General features: G+C 42.0%; 1 protein-coding gene across 4 annotated transcripts in view; it reads right to left on the bottom strand.

Moving 5' to 3' along the window:
* CHRM3 (cholinergic receptor muscarinic 3) overlaps window positions 1-23,731 on the bottom strand; it is a 461,598-nt gene that overhangs the window by 30,964 nt on the left and 406,903 nt on the right. The gene's annotated exons all lie outside the window — the stretch shown is intronic.

The raw sequence follows: 23,731 nt of genomic DNA, 5'->3' as shown, positions 1-23,731 counted from the left end.
TCAAAATAGCACATCTACACTGCAGGGAAGCCTCAAAATTAGTCTGAGGCAGGCTTCCCTAATGTAGACATTCTATCTCGATTTAGAGTCCCAGGAGGAATAACTGAGAATGGCCCTGGTGAGGGGCTATTTTGTAATAGCAGAAGTGGAGCATCTACACACGTCTTATTTTGAAATAGCTATTTCAGAATAGGCATTATTCTTCATAGAATGAGGTTTACAGAAGTCGGAATAAGCCATCCGTTATTTCAAAACTGTTTCAAAGTAACAGAATTGCTGTATAGATGCTCGCATAGTTATTTTGGAATAATGGCCATTATTCTGAAATAACTTTGCTGTGTAGACACCCCCAACTGTCCACCTGTCCCTACCAATATTGGGGGAAGGGAAGAAAGGTGCTTGAAAAGGACAAGAGAGAGAGTCCCAGGCACTAGGGAGAGGGGGAAGAGGAATGAGGATTCACACGGTGCTCCCAGCATGGGTAGGGGCACTTAGCTTTTTCCTGGTGTTGGTGGGGGATATGAGGAAATGATTGAGAGGAAGAGACACACAGAAGCCCTGCCATGGTAAGCAACGGGACCCTTGTATGGAGGTAGCAGGAATGGGGAGGACACACAGAGCCTCTGACATGAAGGAGAGGATAGGGAGTTATAGGGGTTCCCTGAAATAGAGGAGAATAGGAGTGTGGCCACTTACAGAGGAAAGTAGGGAGCCTCCAGGTGTGCAATAAGCTCACAACCAATGATGTGTGAGACCCTGTAACCATTATCTGTTTACTTGTTACAGAAATTTTGCATTTCATTAATACATTAATACACTAATTCCATTTTAAATTTACAGATACACAAAACAAAAATGCAGACAACACATAGACTACTAGCATTTGAGTGTGTGCATGCTTAACTTCAAGTAACTGAGGAATGACTACAATATAACTACATGGGCGCTTCAATTTAAGTATTTGAATAGGCACCAGAGTTTTAAAGGCATAAGGTGCCTAAAACTCATTGATTAAAATGGGTGTTAAGCACCTACATACATCTGAAAATCCCAGCAAGTGCTTAAAAACCTTTAAAAGTCTGTCCTTAGGTTCTTTGCTGGATTAGGATCCTGTATCACTGGACAATTTCTCATTATAAAAGGCAGCTCTTGAAATCCAGCTGCTCGGCATTAGCTACATACGATCAATGCTATCCACTAACTTTTTTCTCTCCACTAAAACGGCAGTTCAAAGTTCAAGAGTGGCTGTTCAGACAAAAAGAAATTGAGAAACTGCAGCTAGCAGCATGAGGCCAATGGTCAACTTTTAGCTGAAACAATTTTTTTCAGAGTCCCTAGTTTGGAGGGGCTAGTGACTCAGGTTTATATGCAGAAAGTGACAGCACTAGGTAACAAAAAGCCCCAAGGTGAGCAATACATGTTGTTCCAGGGTAGGTTTATGGGTCACACTTCTCCTTTTTATCTGAGTAGACTGTTTCAATATTGCTAATTATCTAAGAGCTGAGGTGCAATTAACATGATCCCGTGAAATAAAAACATAAACGCAGATTAAATGGTGCAATATCCCTGTTGACAGAGGCAAGGAGTAAAGGTACTAATCCCTCAGGTGTTTTTATTTTTTTCTTGGAACCGTTGGTCACAGTGAGACAATAGCACTGCCTGACCCTTGAGCTCACAGAGGGTACGTCTAGACTACATGCCTCTGTCGCCAGAGGTATGTAGATTAGGCTACCAGACATAGGAAAATGAAGCGGCGATTTAAATAATCGCCGCTTCATTTAAATTTACATGGCTGCCGCGCTAAGCCGACAAACAGCTGATCAGCTGTTTGTCGGCTCAGCGCGATAGTCTGGACGCGCGGGTGTCGACATCAAAGGCATTTGTTGACCACCCAGGTATACCTCATCCCAGGAGGCATACCTGGGTGGTCGACAAATGCCTTTGATGTCGACACCCGCGCGTCCAGACTATCGTGCTGAGCTGACAAACAGCTGATCAGCTGTTTGTCGGCTTAGCGCGGCAGCCATGTAAATTTAAATGAAGCGGCGATTATTTAAATCGCCGCTTCATTTTCCTATGTCTGGTAGCCTAATCTACATGCCTCTGGTGACAGAGGCATGTAGTCTAGACGTACCCAGAGTGAAGAACACAGCCGTTGTGGCACCATGTCACTACATAGAATCATAGAATACTAGGGCTGGAAGGGACCTCGAGAGGTCATCAGTCCAGTCCCCTGCCCCCATGGCAGGACCAAATACTGTCTAGACCATCCCTGATAGACATTTATCTAACCTACTCTTAAATATCTCCAGAGATTGAGATTCCACAACCTCCCTGGGCAATTTATTCCAGTGTTTGACTACCCTGACAGTTAGGAACTTTTTCGAAACCTCCCTTGCTGCAGTTTAAACCCATTGCTTCTTGTTCTATTCTCAGAGGCATGCTTAAGTCCTGACCTAGGCTCAACAATCATGGAATGGAGGGATGACTACTCTATGCGCAAGTCACATGCAGTGAACTCTGAGGGGCATTGTAAGAAATCAGTCAACCATCCTCAGGCTTCTCTAGCACAACCACACAACAGTCTTTATTCTAGACCTGGGGGTGGAACAGAATTTGCACTGTGACACCTGCAGTCTTAGCACCATCCGTCTTCCCCCTATGCAGGAGTTTGGGGCCAGTGGATGTGTGTAAGTGCATCAGTAAGGGCCTCTTTCTTGGCCCGCCTATACTTGTCCTTTCTTTTGGGCCTATTCAGAATCACACTGGGCAGCATGGATATACTGCAGGGGCCATCGTTCCCTCTCCCTGTGTTTGTTTAGCCTGTGCCCACCTCCAGCTGGAGTGCTTTGCATGGTCTCTCCATTCTAACACCATTTCCATTACAAATTAACAATCCATGAAATTCTACCTGTTTGCACGAGGTCTGAATTTGCCCTGAATCCTATATTACAATTTTAGTCATTCAATTCAAAATGTTTTAGCTCTGTCAATCTCAAAGTCTTTCATAGTGTTTGTTTACATCAGGGCTTTGGGAAATATAAAATTAACTGTCATACTTGCAGTTCCTGATAGAATTTTATCTGAAATGCATTCGTATAGACTATGGAAACAAAACCTGAAAACGAATCAAGGGACTGTTACTCTTTTGTCTCTGCTCAATGGAAGTGGATTTTGCTTTCAGATGTACCTGAGGCCAGAACTAACAAAAGTTATGCAGGTCAAAAGGAAGGATAAAAACAAAAAAGGCTACTAAATTGCTCCAATTAGTTCTGAAAGATACCCACTTGATGGAACAGTTAATTTCTTAATATCGAAAGCAGCTTGTAAGTAGAGTTGGTCTTAAACCAGAATTTTGTATTCCTTCCAAATCAGAAAAGAAAGCCCAAATGTCTAACTATCCCACTAAGAAGAAGTTTTGAAACATTTCTAACCATAAAATTATTGTTTTGCCAATGTCAAAACTTCACGACAATATACATTCAATAATATCAAATTTAATATTTAATATACTTTGTAAATAAAAACAAAATGAATTGAAATAATATACTCAATATTATCAAAAGAAGACAACTGAGACTTTTCCCTATTGAAAACTTGAACAAAAGTGATGTATTCTCTGAAAAGTTTTGATTTTGACAAACCTGCATTTTCAGCTGTTCTGTTGAATATTTTTCTAAGCTGTAATTATTAGTTTATTGCTGGGAAACATTTAAATGGGTGGTAGTTCTGCTAGCAACCGAGTCACAGAAAGAATCTCATTACAAGTGTTTAGAACAGATTTTTTTTTTAAACTGATTCCCACTCTAAGAAGATTTTGGTTAATGTCCTATCAAGCACTGGCAGAGTACTGGGCTAAAAGCCTGTATGGAAGAACTGTTTGCACACTGAATTATAGCTAGGTATAGTACTGTGTCTCTCTCACATCCCTCTGTGTTCATTATACCCCCTTTGAAATGTTATCAATATGAGAGATTAATACCATTTGTTATTTCATACATTTGTTCTGTTTGGAAAGACAAAAGATTAATGGCCAAGGAAATTAAAGTAGTAGGGCTGTGATCTCTGTTTTGATACTCAAGACCAAACTATTAGGGATGATATAGGCACATTATACTATGCCATGATAGCGTTTAACCTCATATTCAATTATACTTATAGATGCTATCCATAAAGTACCGGTTGTGATATGAGTATCAGTCCCACAATAACTACTTCCATTCAATATTAATTATTATGAAAACTTACAACTAAAATTAGAGGAAGGCCTAAACCAAAATGCTTGGATGAACATCTGGATCTGAAACTTTTCTGAAGTACAGAAGTATTCAGATCTTGGGTTTACTTTGGGCTCATCACTATTTAAATAAAATAAGGTAACGGGATCAGTTTCAGCAATAGACCTTAGAAGCCTCTTCACTGATGCATGAGATTCAGCCACAATCTCTTATGTGACTACTGCTCCAGGTTGACATCCGTGATAATTGCCTTACAAAAACAGGCAGGGAAGGAGTTGGTGAGGCCTACATTTGTCCTGGCTGTTATTCTTTGTGATTGATTTGTGTATCACATAAATATTAGCTGTTTAGGTACATGGAAGTGAAGTCTAGTGGTCAGAACACAGAGTAAGGAGCCAATATCCATGGGCTGCACTCTTGTCTCTGACAATGGTGGAATCTGGGACCTCTAGCAAGTCACGTAAGCCAATGTTTTACAACATGTCCAGCCTGAGACCCTATGGGTATGTCTACACTACCCTCCTAGTTCGAACTAGGAGGGTAATGTAGGCATACCGCACTTGCAAATTAAGCCTGGGATTTGAATTTCCCGGGCTTCATTTGCATAAGCGGGGCGCCGCCATTTTTAAAACCCCGCTTGTTCGAACCCCGTGCAGCGCGGCTACACGGGGCACGAACTACGTAGTTCGAACTAGGCTTCCTAGTTCGAACTACCGTTACTCCTCATTCCACGAGGAGTAACGGTAGTTCGAACTAGGAAGCCTAGTTCGAACTACCTAGTTCATGTCCCATGTAGCTGCGCTGCACGGGGTTCGAACGAGTGGGGTTTTAAAAATGGCGGCGCCCCGCTTATGCAAATGAAGCCCGGGAAATTCAAATCCCGGAATTCATTTGCAAGTGCAGTATGCCTACATTACCCCGCTAGTTCGAACTAGCAGGGTAGTGTAGACATATCCTATGAGAGTGGTCTTCTAAAGAACTCCACTCCAAATGAAGTCAATGGGAACTGAAAATACTCTGCATCTCTCAAAACTGGGAATGAGTTGTCTCAAGCTGAGCACCACAAATCTAACAACAGTTGCCTTTAATATTTTTGTGTATCACTTTATGTATCTGTTCTGTGGATAGACTAAGAAACTTTTTTTTAACTGAGGAGGTTAGTTTTAGCCATAATCAATGTTTCTAGAGTACTCTGTAGTTATATAATTGATACACCTCTCACAATCTCAAAGTACTTCTGTGTTAATTATTGTCTTAATTGCTTTGCATTCAAGCTTTTTTATATAAATACATATATTGACTATGAAAGCGTGGCCATTTGTTTTCAATACACTTGTGGACCATTATTTTAAATGTTCAAGAGACAAAACAACCAAACTTAGCTAAATATATTATTTAAAGACAAAACAGTGCCATATGAAATGGAGACATACATACAATTTTGGGAAACACTTCCTATCTCACGGCATAGTCATCTAACATAGAAGGTGTGCTTTCAAAATATGACCCAAAACTACCTCCATTTATAACGGTGTTGTTTAGAAGGTAAAAGCCTCTATACAGCATTTAAGATTGCACCCAGTATTGTGGTGTACGCACTTCTTAAACTTGTAGCTAGGGTAGCATATTAATACATTCTATCTTTGACGGGCTTTATTTCTATTTTCTAATGCCAAAGCTGAAGTGTGTATGCACTTGCATGTGTGTTCTCTCACTCTTACTCTCACTCTTTCACACACACACACACACACACAGACACACTGTGTTAAATATCTATTAACATGGCACATACTATGCCTAAAAGTATGTAGAGGCTAACACATTTGGTTATATATTCATACACATACACACACACTGCAGGCCACATCTTCTATAAGCAAGCCTCAATATCAGATCTCAAATCCCAGCTCAAATCATCCTGAGCAATCTTTGAGGTGAAGGCTGTGAGTACAAAAGTATCAAGAAGGCAAAAACCATGATACTGTGCTATTTCCGTATTTATGTTTCTTACTGTGGTCAATTGTTTCAGGTCTTTGAAATCCCTGCTTAACCATTTTTGGTAATCATACCAACTTAATTTGGCTGGGACTCTGCTTCGAAGTGTGGAGGAATCTTCTCCCCAGACTACCATAATTCTGTTATCTGAAAATTTCAAGAGAACTGCAAACTCCTGTCTAGTCAACCAACTTTTTCCAGACATAACAGGGTTTTGGTAAAAGCTTTTCTCTATTTGGGTGCTGAAAAGTCACAGTAACTGGGCCACAGCAAGTCTTGAAAGGAAAATGTACACGTTTACAAACTATGGGTGAATTCATCTCTTTGCAGAAAGTAGCACAAGACTTATTCACCACTTAAATACCACTATGCCCTTATCTGGTAGATGCAACTCTCCTGGGGTATGTCTACACTACAGCACTAATTTGAACTAACTTAGTTCGAATTAGTTAATTCGAACTAAGCTAATTCGAACTAGCGCATCTAGAACTAAAAACTAGTTCGAATTAGCGTTTTGCTAAGTTCCTCCCGGACCCAGTGCTCCTGGTTGCGGAGCAGCTGCTCCATGAACTGGAGGTGCCACCGCTGGTAGTCCTCCTGGTTTCTGGCACGCCTGCTGGCCCGGGCGCGGGTGGCTGTTGCAGGCGGCGTGGTGCGCCCTGCAGTCCCAGGTCTTGCGGCTGTGGTGAAACAAGAGCAGTGGTCAATTCTGCCTGGGGACAAGGTGGGTGAAACCCAGCCCCGCTCTGCAACGCCAGGGCCCCTGCATGACACCCAGCTGCTGCTCCATGGTGGGCAAGGCCCAGGCGCACGGTCCCTGGGCTCCCTCTCCCCCCCACGTCCCCGTACACATAAGGGGAGCATGGTGGTACTCACAGATGGAGGCCTCCCCGGCCTCGGACGACACAGGAGATGTTGTCTGTGGGGTTCCTCGGAGGTCCTGGGTAGGCTTCTGGCTCGCGGCGTCCTCTGGCTCCTCCTCCTCCTCCTCGGTGTCCAGCACCGGTCCCTCTGCCCCGGGGGGCATGGACGGCGTGAGCCCCCAGGATGCGGTCCAGGGCATGAAAGTGGGGGCAGGCCTCCGGGTCGGCCCCTGGCAGGCAGGCCCGGGAGTAGGACTGCTGCAGGTCCTTTATTTTGCAGCGGACCTGCTCCCGGGTCCGCTGGTGGCCTCTGGCGGCCAGGCTGTCAGCCATGCGGCCGTAGACAGCCACATTCCTGTGGCTAGTGCGGAGATTGTGGACATTGGAGGCTTCCCCCCAAACCTCGATGAGGTCCACGATCTCCGCACTAGACCAAGTGGGTGCCCGCCTCTTGCGGCCCCGGGCAGGCTCCTAGGAGCCGCCAGGCTGGCCCCGGGAAGAGGGGGAGGGCTGGGCGGCATCGGGTGGCTGGCTCATGGCGTGCCAGGTGCAGGGTCTGTTGGCTAGGTGCTGGCAGCCTTGCAACTGGCACAAACTGTGTAGCCAGCCCGTGGCCCTTTAAGAGCTCCGGGGCCGGGAGGGGGGCAGACAAGTTTCCCTGGTGTTGGCCAGAGTGGCCACCAGGGCAAGCTGGGAAGGGTTAGCCTCCCACTAGTTCGAATTAAGTGGCTACACAGCCCTTAATTCGAACTAGCTAATTCGAACTAGGCGTTAGTCCTTGTAGAATGAGGTTTACCTAGTTCGAATTAAGCGCTCCGCTAGTTCGAATTAAGTTCGAACTAGTGGAGCGCTAGTGTAGCGCCTATCAAAATTAATTCGAACTAAAATCTGTTAGTTCGAATTAACTTTGTAGTGTAGACATACCCCTGTACACTTTGTCTCCTCCAGATAGTGTAACTGCTAGCCCATTATGTAGGTGCCTATCTCGCTTGGGGGTCCAAACTGATAAAGGGCAGTTGCATTGACAAGGTGGAAGAGAAAGGAGAAAATATATGATGCTATTGATGATTCCTGCAGTTTTTACTAATTCAAGTAAAACTCCAACTGAAATTACTTAGACTTGTATCTAAGCAAATACGGAATGAAAGAGTACGGGGTTACATCTATAGTACACATACACATACGTTTTATGAGATTTCTATATTAAGTGGACTATCTCAGATGCAGTGAGTTGTAGCTTCCCACACCTTTATTCAGGTGCCTATTTATGGATGTCATAGTTAACTTTAGGTGCTGAAGTTTGATGGTATTGGCCAGAGAGCTCCAGGAACTGCAGGTGCTCAGCGTATTAATGAAATAAACCATGGCACATTATTGCTATATGATTTCTAAAGCCTGTAACTTGGTCAAGTCCAAGCCAGTTTCTTCCAAAACAAAGAATGGAGGCACCATGCCTAAGTAAGGGCTATTTCTCTGCCAAATTTTGTCTCAAGATATTTTGGCAGCAGAGCTGTGCAAAACAGGATACATGGGTGTGTTTTAATAATGGGGAAAGTGTTTGCACTGCTTATCCCTTTGCCATTTTACTAAGAAAAAAACAATTAAAAATCTAAAACCAAACAAAAACCAGACAGACCAAGTATTAGCCCAATAGGTGAAAGTTTCAAAGTTATAAGCAAGTGGAAACAGGGTGTGAGAACAGACGCCATTAAGCATTCTCAGGTACTAGTGCTCTCCTGGCGATAAAGCCAATGCTGCTCATACGGGACTGGAAGTTTTTGGATGGCAAAAGTGCCACTGCCTGACTTTTAGCAACACAGCTGTGTTGACATGGCTAGGTCACTAAAAGCTGTGTAGTCAGGACATACCTTAACACTGTAACTGACTGCCTAGGAATACAAGGTAGGAGGCAGATTGTTCTTGCTTTCGCTTCCTTCTCACCCTTCGGTGTCTGTTCAAATTTTGATGTGAATAGTTTTGGCAACCCTGGGGAAGTACCACATTATATTCAAGAAAGCTCCTTCCAAATATGTGCTTATAATTACATGAGGAAAATAACTTTATTTTTCATAAAGTACTTTTATTAGCTAAACCCTGCATGTCCTCATTTTCTCTGTATCCTGCTGCTTTGTGTAATAGCGAAGGTTACTTGATGTTGGGTGCACTAACATTTTCCATTGTGTTTTATTTCATAGATATTGACTTTCCCGATGTGTGGAGTTTCTAAATGGCAGTGGTGTTCTCATATGCAAAAGCTAAAAGCTTTTTACTCTCATTAACGAAAGTATGTTTCTTCCCTGAATACCATACTCGAAGAATCCATGACATAATTCTCTTTAAAAAAATATGGAGAAATGCCAGTGGTGGGCTGCTCCGTTTGCTTGAAGATGCCTCTTGGTTCTTTGCCAACTTATCTTTCACTCATCCCCAGTATCTCTACATCTGTGATTCACATCCCTTAGGGCCTCTCTAGCAGAACCCCTAAAGCTTCTAAAATCTCATTTAATACTACAAGTTTGCTGACAGGATCTCCTAGCCAGACGCAAAAGGGAGCTGATAACAAGTGTTAGGTTTTCCCTTTTATTACCAGTAATTCCCTTTTTCAGAGATAGCAATGAAATTATATTTTGTAGGCTAATGTAGCAATTGCTTTTGAGTAAGTATTTACTTGCATGCTATAAATGTAGGTTAAAATTTGCTTAGCCTGTCATTTACAATTCTACCAGAGTAGAATTAGAGGATCTGGTTTTCAGGGAAATTCCACATGAACAGGATGCATTATTTTGGGAAAGGAAGACATCTTCAGATAATAATTACTGTGAGTTAGAAAACAATTTCATGCAATTGGTGTTCACTGTCCCAATACAGGGTTACTGCAACTTTATTTCCCCTATATGGTCCACCAGGGTTGCCCACTGTGGCGTAGTGGGGGTGCTGTCTGCTCTGTGACTAGGGGTCCTCCTGCGCTGTGATGTGATATTCTCCCTGACTCTCCCAAATATGTATTAACCCAGACACCCAGGCTCAGCCTCCCAGGGAGAGAGACAAAGGGAGGAAGGTGGAGACCAGCACCTGGCTCTGGGGCAGGGCTGGAAGAGAGTTTTTAGTTTCTGTCTGGTATCATGAAGGAAGAAGCCTAAGCAAGGGGCTGGGATTTAGGGGCCCAGTCTCCCCCATCTCAAGGAGGGCTGAGGCATCGTAGGCCTGCCCTGTAACCAGATTCCATCTATGCTGTGCTGTATCCTGGAGAAGCAATAAACTCCCTATATTCTACTGGCTGGTGGAGTCTGTTCGTGCCATTATGGGGGTGCAGGAGTCGGGGGAACCCTGATGCACCATCACACTCACCATCACACTTCCAGCTTCCTAGCCTTTGCATCAGAATAGTCCAGTAATTAAAACAATTACCTGAGACATGGGAGACCCCTGTTCACATCCCTTCTTCTACCCAGGCAAAGAGGGAAATTGAACTGGTCTCTCCTATCCCTGGTGACAACCCTAAGTGCTGAGGTAACAGCCGCCTTCCCCAGTCCCCCACTATTTTGCTTGGAGTTAGGCAAGTACCTGTGCCATTCTCACAGGAAACATCTTAAGCACCTAGGATGTCCCATCTCCAGAAGACAGGCAGAGCAGATCACAAGCAGAGATAAGTGCCTCATTGCCGCCCAGATTTAGGCACCTGAATGCATGAGAGGAGTGGGGATTAGTGTACACCCATCTCATCAGTACCTCTCATTGGCTAATTTAAGTGGATCCACAATAGACTTTTGTGGATCCCGTTTTCAAGCACCAATCTACCCTAGTTCAGGAGTTAAGCACCTAACTCAGGGTTTGTTGATTCTGTCACTATATGGAGTCAACCTGTGGAACTCCTTGCCAGAGGATGAGGTGAAGGCTAGAACTTTACCAGGATTCAAAAAAGAGCTAGATAGATTCATGGAGGTTAGGTCCATCAATGGCTATTAGCCAGGATGGGTAGTAATGGTATCCCGAGCCTCTGTTTCTCTGGAGGTGGGTGATAGGGGAGGGATCACACAAGTATTACCTGTTGTGATCCCTCCCTCTGGGGCATCTGGTATTGGTCACTGTCAGCAGACAAGATACTGGGCTAGATGGACCTTTGTTCTGATTCAGTATGGCCATTCTTATGTTCTTATGAGCTAAAACTTTGGCTTTGCAATGCACAATGTCACAGTACTTGTGTCCCTTTGTGAATCCTGACCAAAGTAGTTTGCAGAGTTTGATAATATTTATGCTATCGTATTAGCTACACCCATGAGTAAATAAGTTATAAGTGTCCATCTCAAAAAAATATTCACAGAACATTCTAGGTAAATGTAACTCACTCACAAAGAACCTCATGCTGCATTCAGACACACACAAAATCCCTACTCACTTAAGTGGGAAAATATATACAGGCAGTCCCCGAGTTACGCAGATCCGACTTATGTCAGATCCGCAGTTACGAACAGGGATTTTCTCGCCCCGGAGGACTGGAGTGGTGGGACACCTGGTCCCGCCGCCCACCCCCTCCGGGGTGAGAAAAGCTGCTCCCCGTCTCCCTGGTCTGCTGGGGGAGCCAGCAGACCAGGGAGACGAGGAGCAAAGCGGCGGAGGACCCGGGCCGGACCCGCAGCGCTTCCAGATCAGCGCCGCGGGTCCGGCCCCGGGTCCTCCGCCGCTTTGCTCAGCGTCTCCCTGGTCTGCTGATCTGGAAGCGCCGCGGTCCGGCCCAGATCCTCCGCAGCTTTGCTTCGCGTCTCCCTGGTCTGCTGGGGGGGGGGACGCAGCTAGTGTCCCCCCCAGCAGACCAGGGAGACATGGAGCAAAGCCCGGGGCCTGTGGTAGAGCAGGTGGGGCGCTGCCGGTTGGTCCCGCAGCACCACTCCTTGGTGCTACTGGACCAACCCGGTAGCACCCCAGCTGCTCTGCCCCAGGAGTCCTGATTCAGCTGCTGCTGATCAGTTTCAGCAGCGGCTGAATCAGGACGCCTGGGGTAGAGCAGCTGGGGTGCTGCTGGGTTGGTCCAGTAGCGCCGAGGAGTGGCCGCGCTACTGGACCAACCCAGCAGCACCTGAGCTGCTCTTCCCCAGGCGTCCCCAAGTCAGCCGGTGCTGAAACTGACCAGCGGCTGACTACAGGAAGCCCAAGGCAGAGCTGCTCTGCCCCGGGCTTCCTGGAATCAGCTGCTGATCAGTTTCAGCAGCAGCTGACTTGGGGATGCCTGGGGTTCTTAAGTTGAATCTGTATGTAAGTCGGAACTGGCATCCAGATTCAGCCGCTGTTGAAACTGATCAGTTTCAGCAGCGGCTGAATCTAGATGCCAGTTCCGACTTACATACGGATTCAACTTAAGAACAAACCTACAGTCCCTATCTTGTACGTAACCCGGGGACTGCCTGTATGCATAAACACTGCAAGGTAACAATTAAAGATAATGGGACAGATTCATCTCAGACAAGACCAAGTTTACATTAACTACTATTGGAGGCACATCAGGGATGAATTTGACCCTATGACTGCAATTTCAAACTGCATTTCAAAGGAGAAAAAAATTGAATTAAATTTGAAAATGCAATTATAAATATAAGCCTACTACATAAATTATCTTGAGAGTGTTGCTGTACTCCAGGGGCACTTTCATTTTAAATATTAACCACCAATATTAACCTACCCATTCATTTAACTTCTTCCAATCCTTAGACACAAAGAAATAAATTATTTTTGTGAGAATTCTTCAACTTTGGGTGCTTGTACTTTAAATGTTAATCAATCTTTCTTCCTTAGTGGGTGGACTGAATCCTATTCACCAGCCAGAACATATATTCCAGGCCTCAGAATTTTGGAAATGTCTTTGCAATCGACATCCGTAACACCTACTGTGGGTCAGAGAGTCACATTCCTTAGGTTATTTGCGCATCTGCTGAAGAAAGGGTAAACAGAATTGTCACTGTAAGTCTTGACAGGAAAATGAAAGAATTTTTTAAATAATTTTAGTTGGGGGTTATTTATTAATTTTAGGATAATTTCATTTAATCTATACACCCATTTTTTTCATGGCTCTCACTACATATACTTCAAAATGGCTATTTATTTACAGAGCAGACTTTGTTATCCAGCACTCACAGAGAATGGGGGCTGCCGGGTAATTGAATATGCTGAATAAAACAGGTTATTGGTCTGCCCCCACTTCCTACTAGCAGATCCGGCTCCCGAAAGATCGAGGGTAGACTGAGGGGGAAGGAGGCATCTGCTGATGATATCACGCAACGGCTGGCTGGACAGGTGGGAGGTAAACACGCGTGCCTGAAGCTGCGACGTTATTGTGGCTGTGGGCAAAGCCAATTAACAAAGTTTTCTGGTTAACACAGTGCCGGATAATAAATCTTTCACTGTACAGGTTGAAACTTTCTTAACCGGGATTCTCTGGTCCGGCAACATCCATGGTCCGGCATGGATGTTGCAGGATGAGAGAATCCCAGTGGAGGGCCAGCAGTAAAGATCCCTGCAGTACTGGCAGGGCAGTGGGCTTCCCGCAGGGAGCTGATAACAGGGCTGCCCTGCGCATGGCAGTGGGGATGCCCAGTGGGGCTGGGAGCCCCAGCACGCAATGCATGCACAGCTGCTCAGGGAGCCCCAGCACACAATATGTGGGGCTGCCCAAGGAGCCCTGGTGCACATGGCTGGCTGGAGCCACAGTGTGTAGTGCATGTGGCTGCCCCAAACCTCAGGTATGGGCTGCCCAGTGGAGTTACAGCAGATGGCTGCCCAGTGGGTCGGGAGGGCAGTGGGGGCCAGCAGGAGGTGGGGAACTGGCTGGATCTCTCCTGGACCGGCAAAATCCCTCATCCTGGACCAGTCAAGTCCTGAGGGTGCAGGACCAGGGAGGTCCAGCTTCTATAGACTTGATGGCTTAAAGTATATGCCAATGGAACCATTGTTCATAAAGAGTTCTGTTCCAAGCATGCACATCCTAGAAAGAAACAGTGGAGATCAGAGGACAGGAGCAGAAAAGATGAGGAAGCAAGAAGCTTTGACATATGACCAGAGAGTGAAGGAGCTACATGTGTAGAATCTAGCTAAAGAACAGTTAAGGCGGAAATAAATACTTCTAAAATTTAGGGGATAGAAATGTAGAATCAGATTGTAAAGCTCTTACTTAAATTAGTAAGATGAGTAATTCCTTTGGAGCTGTAAGCACTACTCATAGAAACAATAACTGATTAGAGTAAGAGTCACCGTGTGTTCCTCTGTACTTCAGAAATGTTAGTCCACAATCTATTCCTCCCAAAGGGGAGGATTATTTATAGTATTAGAGGACATAGGAAAAAATGAAAAATGTAAACTGAGTACGTGGGGAAAGTTTTTGACAGTAAGATTTGTGAACTTGTGGGATGTGGTAAATTGTGGAAAGTTCTTGAAACTGTCAAAATTAACACAGCAAAATACTACAAAGATACTCTAAAGAATAATCCCTTATTAGTAGAGAGATGGTCTGAAAAAACCAATAGGTTTTATCCCTCTACAGTTTTATGAACCTATGAAATATAATGATTTGAGATCTAATCCTACAAACAAATATATTTGGCAGCTAATTTTTAGCATGACTGTTAGAATTCAGCATCAGCTAAATACAAGGACTGTTGTATTATGTTATTGCAGACTATTAGAATGTATTAATTATTTCAGATCAAATAAATGTTGTGTGTGCACCAGATACAAGTGGGAGGAAAAAGCTTCACTTTGCAACACTGACACCTGATACACAATAAAAATGGGATTAAAGGCTTTAGAGTTCTCATCTTTTGGTAAAAATGAAAAGGTTTACAACATCTTTTCAGATATGAATACCACCCCTTTTGTGCCTTTTTAGTATTTGTAGGATGTCATCTGTTTTCAGTCCAGTTAAAAACCAAGATACTTTTCTCCTTTTTGAAGTTACGATTTGTCTGTATTCGTGTAAAACCCACCACAAATCATAATAACTGCTCCCCACTAATGTTGACTTCCTGCTTATAGGTTTATCCATCTAAATATGGAGCATGTGGAGCACATGACCTATGAGGAGAGGCTGAGGGTTGTGGGCTTGTTTAGTCTGCAGAACAGAAGAGTGAAAGAGGATTTGATAACAGCCTTTAACTGCCTGAAGGGAGGAAGTTCTCAGTAGTGACAGATGGAAGAACGAGGAGCAATGGTCTCAAACTGCAGTAGGGGAGGATATTAGGAAAAACTATTTCACTAGGAGGGCAATGAAGCACTGGAATGGGTTATCCTAGGGAGGTAGTAGAAAGTCCATGCTTAGAGGTTTTTAAGTCCCAACTTGACAAAGTGCCGGCTGGGATGATTAAGTTGGGATTGATTCTGCTTTGGGCAGGGGGCTAGACTCAATGACCTCCTGAGGTCTCTTCCAAACCTATGATTCTAAGGGTACATCTAGATTACAGACTTTTGTCGACAGATGTTCTGTCGACAGATAGGCTGTGTCTACACTACATGCCTCTGTCGGCAGAGGCATGTAGATTAGGGTAGTAGGCAAAGGTAAATGAAGCCACGATTTAAATGATCGCGGCTTCATTTCCATTTACATGGCTGCCGCGCTGAGCCAACAAACAGCTGATTAGCTGTTTGTCGGCTCGCCACTAGTCTGGACGTTCCCCCTGTCGACATCAAAGCCCTTTGTCGGCAGCCCCGTTATTCCTCGTGGAATGAGGTTTACCGGGGCTGCCGACAAAGGTCTTTGATGTCGACAGGGGGAACGTCCAGACTAGCAGCGAGCCGACAAACAGCTGATCAGCTGTTTGTCGGCTCAGCGCGGCAGCCATGTAAATGTAAATGAAGCCACGATCATTTAAATCGCGGCTTCATTTACCTTTGCTGAATAAACAAATCTACATGCCTCTGCCGACAGAGGCATGTAGTGTAGACGTACCCATACTGTTGACAAAGCTTCTGTCAATAAAGAGCATCTAGACTACATCCAGTTCTGTCGACAAAGCAAGCTGCTTTGTCGACATGACAGTGTAGACGCAAAGGACTGTGTAGATGCAATAACGCCTTCTGTCAACAGAACTCTGTCGACAAAAGGCGTTATTCCTCATAGAATGAGGTTTACAGCCATCGACAAAACTCAGCAGTTTTGTTGATGTTATGTCGACAGAATTCAGTGGCAGTGTAGACGCTGGTATAGTTTTGTCGACAAAACCCTGTAGTCTAGACACACCCTAAGATTCCATGACTCTATGAAATATCTTGCTTCTGAGAAGACTAAAGATGCTGGCTGCACAGCAGACTTACCAACTGAAAATGAAGCGATGATGATGATAAATTAAAGCATCCCTATACTAGGATTTTTGTTGGGAAGTTACTGATGGAATTAAGACCTGTGGTGAGTGGGCTCCTGATCTTCTGCTCATTTCTGTTTTTTACACTGGTCCTATTCTTTCCCCTCAACTGGAGCTGTGCAGCAAATGGGAATTACTTTAGGCATTCTGCTAGACTAGACCGTGCACTGAACTCTAAGGCTACCTCTACACTGCACATTTGTTTTGAAACAAGCTATTCCAGAAGAAATATTCCGAAATAACTTTTTTTGAAATAGTGTGTCTACGCTACCATGAAGCCTCTAAATTGGTCCAAGACAGGATACCCTAATGTGGATTTAAAGCCCCAAGAAACATTGGGGAGTAATTGCATTGAATGGCCTGAGAGAGGAGTTATTTCGAAATAGCAGCAGTGGAACAACCATACTACCGCTATTCCGAAAGAGTTATTTCAGAAGAGGCATTATTCCTCATGGAATGAGTTTACAGAATCTAGAATAAGCTGCCTGTTATTTCTATATTATTTCAAAATAATGGAATTGCTGTGTAGATGTTTGCAAAGTTATTTCGGAATCATGTCCATGATTCTGAAATAATGTTGCTGTGTAGACACACCCTAAGGAAGGAACAAAGGATAAATTTCAGCTAGCTAGCAAGTGGCAGCAGATGCGGGGTTACTGAAACACTGTCTCTCCCATAGCTCACTTATGAGGCGGGCATAAAGTCCTACTTTAACCTACTGTCCACTTCTGTCATGGCACGAAGTTGGAGAGGGCAATTTATGCTGCGCAGCAGCAAAATCAGACTGGTAAAGACAGAGTGTACAAGTTGTTGCCTCATCATACCCCTGCTATTGTGAAAGGAGTTCCCCTTGACTGTCAGGAGGAATTTGTCTTGAAGCTTCAAGGGATGAAATCTTCAGTCTAGGATTAGCTTGGCCAAATGGAAGTTTATAAGGGAGCTCATTCAGACACATCATATTTCAGTCAGAGAAATAATTTGTTCCCTGTATTACGGCATCTTTCACATCAGCCTCACCTGTGGCAGGTGGATTCTATGACCTCACTTTACGGAAGGGATGAGGTTTGGGCAGACTCCCATTTTTTTGATGGGTCAAAGACTTAGCTTGTGACACAGTTTTAAGTATTACTTCTTGGTCTCCATGTTGGGGGATGCAATTATTCAAAAAACCTTTGCAAATTCAGGAGAGAAATTCACCTAATAAGGATAATTATACCCAGTGAAGATAATTAGAGAGAGAGTCTGAAACACTGCATATATGCCATTCGGTGCAATACTGGGCAATTGTAATATGAAAGTCAGTTAACACTGAAGAAAACTACTGAAAACTAGTAGTTTGGCTCCTAAATTAGTGCAAATTTCATAAATCTTAGCTTTTTGTTGTGAATTAATTGACATTTGGTAGAGCATTACTAAGTACAGCAGACAATAGAAATGGTCTTTTGAGTTTAAAATGAATGCAATTTGGAAAGCAAACTAGTCACTGATGATACCTTTATTTCTAAAACCGTTGTTTCAAAGTATTGCAGAGCTAAACTTAGAAAATAAGAAGGAAACATACTAGATCTCAAGGTGAAGTCTCCATTGTGCTCTGTATGTGCAAAATATACTCTCTGGAAGCAGACAATTGTGATAGTGACTCATACGGAACAAAATATTTTCTTTCTTAAAGAATTTGCTGAGAATGTGACACTTCCTGCATCTGAGGTTTTTACAATAAATAAATAAATAAATAAAAAACACCCAAGCCCTAAATAGCCTATGTCAGTGGCAAAAAAAAAAAAAAAAGATACATTATTACTAGTTGACTTCTTAGAATAATAATATCTACTTCCTATACAGAGACTTTCAGTGTATATAGAAAACAGAAATTTGCAAGACACTCCATCTTTTTTTTAGGCTGTAGGCTTTATTTTTACGGCAAAATACTTCAATGTTTTCTTTGCTAGAAAAAGTAATTTTGTCATTCATAAAAATCCTTGTTGCTAGTTCAGTCAGAGAATTCGATTTCATACACTTTTGATACATTTGCATCACACAGAGAAAATTGATCTACTCTGTTCAAAACATGTTTCTGCTTTCCTATGGCTTAAACAAAATGCCAGCCTCATTGAAAATATATTTTAAATAGAATGTTTGCAATAAAAACTCCCCACAGTAATCAATGCCAATGGAATGTTATTTACAAATAGCTTAAATATATAAACTCAAAGACCACACACTAAGAAAGCATTGATGGATGGCTGTTATAGGCAGTGAAATGGCTTGCACACAATAGTTCAGGGCACATTTCAAAGAGTTGCAAGATGTCTATACCAAGATGTTAAAGTAAGTAATACTGTATAACAATGGTAATGTTTTGTTTTGGCAAAAAGTATATGCACGAGATAAAAATCCCAGAGGCAAGCCTGAGCCTCCTTTTTCATCAATAACAAAAGCAGCAATGGATAATACAAGACATATGCTAACACTGTCATAATGTGGCAAAACCTGTAATGGAAAAACCTGTGATGAGACAATATTTATTAGCAGAGAGCGACCAATACATGAAATGTGAAAAACTTGAAGAGAACATTGTTGTTCAGCTCAAGTCAGTCACTTATTGTCTAAAAGTTCAAAAGCAACAGGGTATGAATTTGAGTTACAATGTCATTCAAAGTAATGTTAGCTGTATTATTAGACTTCAGAGATAAAAGCAAGAATCCACAAGCACTTTACGCAAGGCTTAATTCTATTCAATTGTACCTGTGCAATTTAGCAGTAACTCAATTCAAATGAACACATTTAGTGTTATTCTTGATTTTAATTGATGCGATTTAAAAAAAAAATGTTCAGACCCCATATCTGAACAAGTTGGATGAAAGAGGCCGAAAGGAAATACATACATAGCAAAGGGCTGGTGCTTTGTCAAAACAATGAATATGAGATAATATATGTTTATAAACAAAACCCTAGAGTAGCAAAGAGGGGTTTACAGGATACCTGAAATAAGAAGGCTGCTTATAACCAAACTTTCAGGGCACGTAAATAATCTTGGTTGTAATCCTGGTTTCTTCTCAGTGGTATATGCTGCAGCAATTTTAGTTGCCTATCCTGAGAACTCACAAATGACCATATTCCCGTAGTCCCTTTCTGCTGGTCTTTCTGCTTATCAGGTTCCCTTTCATACTACAGAGTCTGTATGAAAAGCAGGTGGAAGCAATAGCCATCAGCATTCAAAGAGGGTTGCCTACTGATTTGCTAGAGGCTAACGGTCCTCCCTTATGCTAGCACCTTCTCTTCTTTATTCTAAATATTTTAAGTCACAAGGTTCTGCATTATTATATTTTATCCAGCAATAGACTCTCAAGTGTTGTTTGCTTCCACTGCTAAGAAATTCTACTGTTATGTAAAAATACATGGAATCTACAGATTTCACCACATTCCACACACGCTAGGTGGTAATTCCATGGTAGCTCTATGGCACCACTCACCACAACATCGGGGCACTATTTTAAACTCCCCATACCCAACCACAGTGCAAATGAAAGGAGGCAAATATTGCATCAACCACTGACCCCAATAAAGCTTTAGGAACATGCACACGGGAAGAAGTAGAAGTAACAGAACTAAACTTCTGGGTCCGCTATTATATGTATATTTTGTACCCACTTTCAAACTTTTATACAGGGCTAGTGTGCACTGACTGAATGCTCTGGCCCAGATAGCACTGAGTCTGGGGGCAGCATAGAAGAGGTGCCACGTTTTGGAAAAATTAACCATTTTCTCACCAATAAAGACTGAAGGATACACAAGAAATGGGGCTGTAGAGGCTCAGAATCAGAGGGCAATGAAAATTACCTCTTGACATTATACATACATTCTATCAACCTTTGAGGTACTTTTCTCAAGAATACACCAAAAAAACGGAAGGGAAAAAAAAGAGCTTACAATGTGTCTCTCTGATCCTCATCCAACCCCCCCAACTCAAAACAAAACTAAACTAAAACCTACACACAACAACAAAACCACTGAAGTGAAACATCTTTGCTTACGAAATACATCCATTAAAAATCAAGACTGGATGCACACATAACCTTACATTCTCTAGCTTACTACTGTCCACTGAATCATAAAACATAGACAGGAACTAGCAGATGGAAACCTGCAAATTCTGTTGGTTTGTTTGCTTCAGGTTGGATTGGCTCAGCCTGAAGTTCATCTTGCATATGAACTCCCAAAGTAGACCTGAACTCAAGCATAAAATCTGTTTTATGGTTCAGTTCATAACTGATGCCAGGGCACAGCATTTTTATCACTTGTTAATTTATTTTTTTCAGCTCTGAGTCCATGTTAAAATTATACAGAAAATGGTAGATATGTGAGGTTACTTTGCAAACAGTTAAGGATACCATGCTTCAGAAGATGCTTCAACTGTTCTTGAAAGAACTGAATCAATACTACAGAATTGCCATATAAACAGTGCTACAGTGGAAAACAAGCTACTCATCTAGTGATTAAAAAAATCAAATGCACAATAAAAATATTAATTTCAAACTGATATGCATGTTGTCACCTTCATAATACTGATGTAGAGAAAGATCCATCTCTCTGTAGAGGACCAGCACAAAGTCTATGCATCAGTTGAGACCCACTAAAGCCTTAATAAGACTTGTGCTTGCCATCTCTTTGGGGCTTTTACTAGTATATTTGTAGAATGTTTGCTTGTTACTCTTTATGTCTCTAGATAACTTGAGCTTGTTTTGTGTGTTGGCCTTTCCAATTTTGTCCCTGCATACTTTTGTTATTTGTTTGTATTCATCCTTTGTAATTTGACCTAGTTTCCATTTTTTGCAGGACTTCTTTTTGATTTTAGATCCAAGATCTCTTAGTTAAGCTAGGGTGGTCTCTTGCTATACTTCCTATCTTTCTTACACAGAGGAATAGTTTGCTCTTGCATCCTTAATAATATCTCTTTGAAAAACTTCCTTCAATTGTTATTCCTCTTAGACTTGCTTTGCATGTTGTCTTACCTGACAAATCCCTGAGTTTGCTAAGTCTGCCTTCTTGAATCCATTTTCTTTATTCTGCTGTTCTCCCTTCTACCATTCCTTAGAACTCTATGATTTCATGATCACTTTCATCCAAGCTCCCTCACACTATCAAATTTTCAACCAGTTCCTCCCTATTTGTTAAAATCAAATCTAGAACAATGTCCCCCCAAGTAGCTTTCTCCACCTTCTGAAAAAAAAAGATGTCTCCAATATATTCCAAGAAATTGTTGGATAATCTGTGCCCTGCAGTTTTATTTCTCAAGTACTACACACATTTCTATTCTCTGTTATATCAGTGCCAAACTGGCATAACCTAATTCGAATAAGTGTCACTCTATGTTGATACTGGTGTAAGCGATGGCAGAATATGGCCCACTAATTTTCCTGTCCTTTGATTTGTCCCTTAAAGCCTAGTGAAAGCCAGAGGAAATAAATGAGACATCAAGGGTAGAATAGTATCAAAAGCTTATGCAAACTTGCTATCTTAAGTAGTATAGGAGCATCTATTCATTTTCTGCCCTCCCTAGAAGCAATTCAGAAGCTCAGTATGTTTAATACCAGCCAACAATTAGAGTTCCAATACAATTTTGAATGTCTCAAAGTGAACGTGAATGAGCACAGCTTAGTTTCTACCTACAGCATCATTACATGCACACTTTAGCTAGTGTCATTTATTCTGAATATTTTAGGACAGCTGTGAATGTGGGAAAAAGTCAATTGTTTCAACTGAGCTGATTCCACTTATGCTGAGTCTGAATTTGGCCTGTTATATCACTATCTATTATCAGTTACACTGGATGGTATGTTTGCCATCCACACCACATCACCTGGAGCAATCAATTGGATCATCGACCTAGACTTAGACATCTAATTTTGCTCTTTCTAAGCAATACAAAACCTGAGAAAGAGGAAATATTATAATCAATGCCTTCTGGGCTAAATCAAACAATTTTGATTCATGTTAAAAATTGGATCATGTACAGCTCATAAAACAAGTTGTTTAGTTGGATGTTCTGATTTGTCTAATTTTGCCTCACTGACTTGAGGATCATATGTGCTTATATATACTTCACACATACACAAAGCATAAGGCTCACACTGGTACAAATAAAGCCCAGCTTATGCTATGATCAATTAATATGCTTAACTTTTCTCATGTAGTAGTCTGAAATGAAGTCAAGAAGACTAATTTCATGCTTAAGATTAAGTGTGTATGAGTTTGCAGGATTGGGGCCTAAACTATTAGAAATTAATGTACAAGGATAAAATCATATCAAAGCAAATTCAAACTACAGGAATAAAATATATTGCACCTTCAAGCTACAAAAAGGAATAGCATATATCATACCATTTGAAACATCCCACATTTCATACACAAGCAGAAGTGGAATCTCACAATTTTTCTTTCACAGAAAAAATTGGTATAACCTGTTGTTCATTATAATTAAAATAGCCAATAAACAGTCAAGTGTGAGCATTAAGATAGCGTAAATGTTTCATTATATTTGAATTAACTAAAAGTCAGGTCAGCAGTATTTGCAAGAGTCAAGTAGTACTCACAAAAGTTAAAGGTATAAAATAATTCCCACTATAATTTTATTTTCTCACATGTACACATTTCTAAAACCTTCACCTTGAGAAGGAAGAAAAAAAGCTCATATTATAAATAAAACCCTCACATTTCTAGGTTGTATTGTATTCTATATTATGTCTATGGACAAAGAATTTACAGAGCTCTACAGAAAGAATCTATTTTAAGACAAACACAAAAAAAGCAGAGGTAAGATACAGCTTTCAACCATATGTATTCATTTTCTAACTTCTGAGCACATGTTGGCAAGGAATTATATATAAGCCCACAAACACACTTATGTATAAAAAGATGGTAAGGGCTGTTGAGTTATTATGCAGAAGTGAGCATTTAAGGAGAGAAAATGTTCAACTTGTGTTTCTTTTTGGAGTGTACAATATGTATAGTACAATATTTCTGGTCTGTTTTTTTTCATATGTCAAACATGAGCAATGTCATATCATAGGTGAGCATTCATATGCCATACATGAGCAATTAAAGAGCACTACATGTAATTTTGTAAGGAATGTATGGACGATCAACAATAAACAATTAGGCTGTGTCTACACTGCACCCCTTTTCCGGGAAAGGGATGCAGATTAGACACTTTGGAATAGCAAAATCCGCGGGGGATTTAAATATCCCCTGCGGAATTTGCATTAACATGGCTGCCGCTTTTTTCCGGCTTGAG

This window comes from Pelodiscus sinensis, chromosome 3 (assembly GCF_049634645.1).
Source record: "Pelodiscus sinensis isolate JC-2024 chromosome 3, ASM4963464v1, whole genome shotgun sequence".
Classification (NCBI taxonomy): domain Eukaryota; kingdom Metazoa; phylum Chordata; order Testudines; family Trionychidae; genus Pelodiscus; species Pelodiscus sinensis.
Note: the sequence above shows the minus strand (reverse complement) of the source record. Positions and strands in the feature narration are given on the sequence as shown.